The sequence below is a fragment of the Myzus persicae genome, unplaced genomic scaffold, assembly GCF_001856785.1.
Source record: "Myzus persicae strain clone G006 unplaced genomic scaffold, MPER_G0061.0, whole genome shotgun sequence".
Lineage (NCBI taxonomy): Eukaryota > Metazoa > Arthropoda > Insecta > Hemiptera > Aphididae > Myzus > Myzus persicae.
Window position 1 is genome coordinate 1,311,283 of NW_019100691.1, and position 7,988 is coordinate 1,319,270.

General features: G+C 27.5%; 1 protein-coding gene across 3 annotated transcripts in view; it reads right to left on the bottom strand.

The window, feature by feature from the left end:
• LOC111041267 (cyclic nucleotide-gated cation channel subunit A) overlaps positions 1–4,552 on the bottom strand; it is a 182,039-nt gene extending 177,487 nt beyond the window's left edge. For 2 of the 3 annotated variants that reach the window (XM_022325513.1, XM_022325515.1), the window contains exon 1: positions 4,408–4,552. The gene's annotated coding sequence lies outside the window, so the exon portion shown is untranslated. The remainder of the gene's footprint in view (positions 1–4,407) is intronic. The other variant, XM_022325506.1, reaches the window with a different exon arrangement.
• Between the last annotated feature and the right edge of the window lie 3,436 nt (positions 4,553–7,988).

The window sequence follows — 7,988 nt, forward strand, 5'->3', positions numbered from 1 at the left end:
GTGTGTGTGTGTGTGTGTGTGTGTGTGTGTGTGTGTGTGTGTGTGTGTGCGGTGAAGAGCAAAAGTATTGATTTTTGATTACCCGTAACGTTATATGTATTGACGAATTACCGTAGGCGATTAAGTTTGTGGTCTGTACAATGTAACAGTGTGTTTACCAATATGCTTACACCGGATGCAAGTGTATGTATGTGTATACTCACAGTCCACACACACACACACACACACACATTTTTATATACAAGCACTATATATATCGTACACGTGTTTGTACGCGCATAAGAGGACTGGATGGTATAAATTAACAATAATAAATTCGCCGGATTATAGTCATAATAATAATGAAGAGCAAATAACTAAATAAGCGTCGATTATTATTAAGATCACATTGACTTTTGTAATGGACAAAAAATATTTGTTTCACATGTCATCCTTGGAAGCTTCCACGAATCCCGCCAGGCGAAAAGGGATTATGTAAGGAAAGTGGTTGGGTTAACTCTTGCAGGTGTACGAATATGAATGCCGCCATTTATTGCATTAAGAATCATAAAAAATTATCGTTTCGCTCTGCGATGTGTACAAGGTTAGGTTAGGTTAGGTTAAGCACGCCTGGTGTAAGTTTTGGTGGAAAAATCTAAACCGCTAAAAACAGCTTTATAAGTGGAGCATTTTTTTTATACGTAGTAGGTACATTACAGCTTCAAGTTAATAATTTTATTTAAAATTTAAAACCAAACAAATATCACAACATTATTGAAGATGAAAAAAATGTTGAAAAAATTGAATTTTAAAAAAACTTAAAAGAAAATATTTTGTGTAAAAATCCTGTTAAATTTTGTTTGCAGAAAATGGCATGCTCTTAAAACATATTATGAAATTGATGTCATCAATGGAGGAAATTTATTTTTTAAAACATATTTTGTTTATTTAAAGAAATAATGGGCCACATTGAGCAAGTTAATTCATCTTATTATTTAGTATATTGGTATATAACCTACGTAGGTACCTAGCCGTTAACCAACTGAAAAATTATTTTGAATGTCACATAATTAGGTACATAGTTAGTTTAACTAAAAAAAAAAAAATGCGTAATGCTTTCCGGAAAACGGATTCGATTCGCTTAACATTTATTTTCCCAATATCAATTGAAACACCTAACTATTTGTATACACGTATACTAACAACTTAACTGTATAATACTTACAATTATAAAACACATAGAAATCAGCAAAAAAATTGACTCAAATTTAAAATATCGTATTATTGTATGTTAACTACATTTTTTTAATATTATTATAAACATCTGTACCTTTATGTGTGATTTAGTACACTTTTAAAATATTATTAATGTTAATAACTACACGAGTATGCGTTTAAAAGGAATTTGTTAATTAGTTGCTCGAAATTATAACAAAAATGTAGATTGTAAGACAATTTGTTTTCCTTAAAAATAATATATAATTTATCGATTCGACAGATGTCTTTTTCTGATAACAGAAAAAATCTTTTATGGAAATATTATTATTTGTGTTTCTATGGTAGGTATTATTACTGTTGATATTGCATAATTTATTTTTCTTCTTTAAGATATTCTGACTACTTTAAATAAGAAATTCATATTTATAAAACACACCTACCTGTAATATGAAATGTTATGTTTTTAAGAAGTTTATATACATATTATAATATTATGACATCTTAGAATAAGCATACATTAGAAAAACTTTATAAGCTTATATAGTTATATATCTAAATAAATTCAAAACTTTGAAATGATAAAGGTTATGACGCTTATAATAATATCACATTTCATGCGTTCACATCACAAGGACTATTACTTTTTATTTTACACACTAAAGGAAATTTAAAACACACTGTATACTGTTTCGTAATAAAATACAACGTAAATAATAATTCTATCTGACACATCTGTTTCGAATTACAATAATCCCGAAAAATAACAAAAATCACTTTAACAAAAATTGTAATTTCTTGATGAAGTTGGTTGCATTAGTAGTTATTCATATAAATTCAAAAAAGGAGAACACTCCATTATAATTGCAATTCGTACGTATTGTGTGAACATATTATGTATTTATGTCATTTAATAATATTAAATGTACTAATGTTTACACCAGCATTTGAAAGTAATTTCGAGTTTTTTTACATACCTACGCTGTGGAGTATATTGTACACAGTACACAAATATCTAAACTATAAAGTTATTTATTATTCTTCTTTAGTAAAATGTAAATACTAAATACTTATTTCTCGAGTTATCACGAGATTTCATCAAGAATACAATTATTAGTTCCTTTATAAAATATTGACGACGTTCTGAATAATGCGTGTTATTGTGATTTGTTAGTAGGTAAGGTTTAACTGAAAATATGATTATGTTGATGTATATGTTAGAATAACGTTCATTTTCGGATAGCTATTTTAAAAACAGATGCGTTGTAATAATTTTCTAACTTCATTAGTAGTATTATTTAACACGGTTAACTGCGGTTTGAAAACTGAACATTATAGGGGTAAAGTAATCGTTCAGCTCATTTATCATCGTTATACTGATAGATGAACGTACACCTACACGAACTTTAGGATTATTTCAAAATAACAGTCGTACATACCTACGTAGGTATGGTGTAGGTGCCTATTTTAAATGATCATGTTTTTTTTTAAATTTGAGTAAAAATTATACAATAGAAATTTCCATATTATTTTTTTGTTTTAAAATATTAAATGTATAATCTAAATAAAAATAGAAATCATTAGATTAATTATTTCAATACACATTATCTATGTTATATACACCTAAATAATTTAGAATAGAACGTATGTATTATCTATATCTGCATCTGTCATTAATAAAAATATGTAGGAATAACAATATATTTAAAATAATTTCAAATAAATCACTTACACATTATTCATATTATTTATTATATACTTTATGCAAAATTAATAACTATTTTTTATTATTATTAAAATAATATTCATCCTAGTCCTTACATGCAAATAACTTTTTTTTTCTGTTTATAGGTCTATCTTATAATGATATTATCTATTAGCTATATAAAAATAAACCACAACGGAATATGAATGATTTCCTATGATTATGTGAAATAAAAATAAACAAAACTGCCAGTTGTAGGAACAAACATTATTATTTTAATTTACACTTATTTCGATTAGCAACACGCATCTGACATTACCAAAGTGGCAGTAAACTATACGAATCAAAAATAAACAACAGGTATTATATTACTTGTTGTACATTTTTCAAACATATTTTATTTTATTCACTCTATTATGACTTTACTAAAACTTTAAATTAATAACCATTGTATTACAAAAATGGCCAACTAAAATTGTGACATAACAGTAAGTTGAATTTCCTAGCAATAAGACACAACTGAATTAATAGTATAATATTTCTCTCTAAAGAGAAACATTGTGTTATGTTACAAAAATAAAACTCCCATTCATAAAATAATAATTCAATTTTAATTTCATAACTTTATATCATTTTTAAAAACTATATAAAAATAAATGGAATTGGCATATATTTTAAAACTATGTTTTGTATTTAAAAATATATTGATATATTTAATTTAACAAAGTATTTTTTTTTCATTTAAATAATAACAAATGTTTGCAGTATTACTATATTTACAATTGTTGCTATTAATTTAACAATTAATGTTGATACACAAATAATTTTTAAGCAGCTCAAAAAATTCAATTTAAATTAATTCAGTTTAACTGTTTTACAAAAAAAAAAAAATGTAATTCTTATAAATATGTTTCAAATAAATTTTAAATTAAAAATGGTGACTTTTGCAGAAAAACCTTTGTGTGTTGTTTAATTTAAGTTAGTGAATTATTGGGAAGTTAAATTTATAAATACTGTCCATCTTGACCCACTACAGTTTAACAATAAGGAAATACTTATTTGTATTTTATTTTATAATTTACATTTTTTAAATTGATACAGGTACCGGGAATTACTGAATCATCGTAAGTATTGGTACTTACGTTAGAATTATTGTAAAATTATTTAAATTTATTTTGCAGGTATATGACATTGTTTATTCGCTTTTTTTAATACACTTTTGTTATGCTACACTTATAAATGTATAATATATTTTAAATACATATATTTGGTACAGGTAATAAACGTAAGTTACGTACAATAATATTATATGTTATGTTGTGTAATTAAAATGTATAGTATTTGAAAATCAAATACTAATAACATAGAAAAACGTTAAGTTTTATGTAAGAATTCCGATTTAATTAACAGTAATAAACTGGAAAATATCATTTAAAAATGTAATTCAGATTGAAGTGGTTAAACTAACTGTGTGTTACATATTATATATTTTTCACAGGCATACTCACATTTAGTATATTTGAGTTAAAATCCAAGGGCAATCATATATATCACTGTTGATTTTAAAACTTTTTCCAAATCGCAGTAATTTTTAAAAAAATAATAATAATAATAACAATTACATTAATAATGATTAAGCTGTATTTTTAAAAATCTTTTTTTCCGAATTCCTATGTATTGTTTTATATGGCACACAAAACGTAATCACAAAAAATAAATATGGTAAACCACAAAATAATAAGGAAAACAATTCACGGGTACAATCAGTTGCGAGGGAAGAAACAAAAAACTGAAAAATAAAAACCGAAGCAAAACGAAAAACCAACGAATTTTGTCAAATGCGAATTTGTAGTCGTCGACCGGTCGGTACTGTCGCGAGCGCGCTACACTACACACTGACTGCTCCTCTCGAGTACGACGTGACGCCGCCGGACAAGCTAGTAGATGCACGACGACGCTCTCCGGGCCCCAGGAAACCTTCCCCCCCAAAAAAAAAATAATAATAATAATAATTGCCAGCCTCCACATAGCCGCCACCACACTCTGATTCACCCCGTCACCATAACCCTCATACTATCTCACTATCTCTCAAATTCTCTCTCGCCCACAGACATACACACAGATTCTCCCGCTCACCCCCTATCTCACTCTGTCACGCTCACTCCCCGCCTCTATCGCGTATTAACATTTTTTTTTTTTATATAATATGTGAGAGGGAGAGAGGGGGGATAGAGAGGTGTTATAGGTTAGGCCGTTTAAAAGTTTTGAAAATGTGTGCGCTAACCACGATTAATCCCCATTGTTGTGTATGTACGACCTTCCAAAACGAGGGAGATAAAACCACAATACGATTATATTAAGCTCGGTGGATATTTCGGCTTGATCGCTATCAAATCGGAATGCGTAGGTGCATATTGTGTACCTCAGGATATATATATATAATATTATGTTTACACACACACATATATAAAGAGTGATTTTTTAAGCATGCTCACTCCCATTTTTTCAGATCAACAGTACATTTATTCAAATTCTGATATTTAGAATTTTTAAGTAGACGTATTAAGACCATATATTTTCAAATTTCTGAAATTTTTTGCAGGAGTTTACTGAGGCGATAAAAATTTCTGTTTTTCAAATGTGAACCTCAATTGTTGCCGAAAATTATTTAGATGATGATTTTTTTGAAAACGTTGCTGTTTCTAAATCAAAATGCTAATGAGTAGTTTCTGGAATATTAAAATGTTTATATACAGGATAATAATCCTTGAAAATGGTTTTATAAAAATAAAAATTATATTTAATGTTGGATGTAGTATTTATTATACTCGGATTTTTACAAATTATTTATATTGATAATTCAAAAGTAGGTAATTGCTAACTTTTTCAAATCGTCCAAGATCTCTATCTACTTAACACATAACTATTGACATATTATCCTTAAAACACAAAATTACATAACTCAAAAACTACTAGATTGAATTTTGATTTGGATAAACTAAATTCTCAAAAAAATTATATGCTTAATAGTTAAAAATGAAAAAAGATGGTTCCTATTTGAAAACTGAAGTTTGTATTGTCATATGATCAGCCTTAAGTAGTGCAAAAAAATTCAACAATTCGAAAAATGGTCTTCAAGCGTACTTAAAAATACCAAAAATCTGAATTTTAATATGTGCATAAAAATAGAGTGAGCATGCTTAAAGAATCACCCAACAATATATAATATAATATGAATATATAATACAATACACGTACAAATACGCGTCACCAACGTATTATCATTATTGTATTATGCGTGCACTACCAAATTATAGTCATAATATTAATATTATTGTGATTAAAACGATAATATGAAAATACATGATGTATTATTAGAAATTATCATGCATAGACAAGCGTGCGATTATGCCGTGCACTGCTATTAATTTAACATTATCGAAATGCTGACGCGAAATGCCGCCCATAATATCGAGGCAATAGGTAACATTTGAATTTGATCCGACCTTAAATTCGATCGAGGAGATTGCTGCTGAAGAGCTTTCAATTTGAACGGGGCGTAAAAAACGGCGTCACATCAATCTTTTTAAAATAGTTTATTTTTTTTTACTTTTTTACGATGGCGTTAGGTTTTGTTTCTAATTTTACAACCCATGCGTTTGCTATACAATGACGGTAAATGTTTTTTTTTTTTTGAAACTCGTATAGTATAATAATTATAATATTATAATGATATGAACAACATAATTAATATTATTGAGGATATTTATAAAATACATAATATTATTTAATGTTTTCTGAAAAATAAATACAAAATGCATTCAATATAAAATGATGATTTATAAATTAAAGAAATAATAACTTATAACTTGTATAAGTTATAACTATTCAATTGCTTACATAAATCTAATTATATAATTTTAAAAATTAAATTAAATTATATTTATTTAATGCAGGTTAGTAAATTTATAATTTAAAACACTTAATATAGTTTAAGCATTGATTAAATATATAAATGATGATATATACTGATTGCATATAATATGTATTTGTTAAAAGGTTTATTATAATAATATTTACTTAAAATAGTGTTATAATATTCAAAATTACAATTTTTGTTTTTTCATTTATCGTGATGCTTATTTAAAAAAGTTACAATGCTTTTCATACTTATATGTCACTTGTAATTTGTATAGATTTATGAAAATTATGAAAGTTTAAGTAAACTTGTTATTTATCACTTGAACATGGATACATGAAAATATGACAGAACCTATAAAGGAAATTCAAATAATAACTTTAATAATACTTCGCACAACCTCGAAAATAAAAAAAAGCATCGTGTTACATTTTTAATTTATCTAATAAACGTTTTATAACAGTAATATGATTTTATTTTAAAAATTGTCTGTTATATTTGCTAAGTCTTCAGGTGTGCACGCAACTAAGTTTAGAGAGTATATTAGTATATTATGTTTTTCCGTTTATTCGTTTACGCAGTCGTAGTCTATAATATGGTTCCTAGATTATATCCCCATTCATGAACATTTTTCTTTGCTTGGACAACACCTTCTCTAGCTCTCTAAATCTATTAAGTGTTTTCCAGGTGTCTCATTCGTTGTGGTATAAGGGTGAAAGTTTCTCCATTGGTCGTTAAAGTTTTGGTTTGAGTTAATGCTATCCACCATCGAAGTCGTGCATGATCAAGAAATTTTGACTTGAATTTTGGGGTTGATTTCAAAAAGTTTTTTTCTCGGTCAGCAAACCTGTTGATATCCATGAGTGTATTTCATCATTTGCCTGGGCTGTTTTCTGGGCATCGCTGGCCACGCCTCTTCTGGTATCAGCGGGGTGCGATGCCAGCTAATACTTGTATCAGAGGTGTGGATTTCAAGCACATTTTGATTAGGCTGCACATTTCGTTCGAGACTACATTCCTTTTTTTGCATGATCTACTCCATACTGGCAGCATATTATCCAATTAGTGTGTTATTTCTTGTTGTGATATAAATATTAATTTTGCTACAGTTACTTTTAAAGGTTGGCCCTGTCTAATATGGTTCCTTGGTAAATGGTAACTACTTTTTTC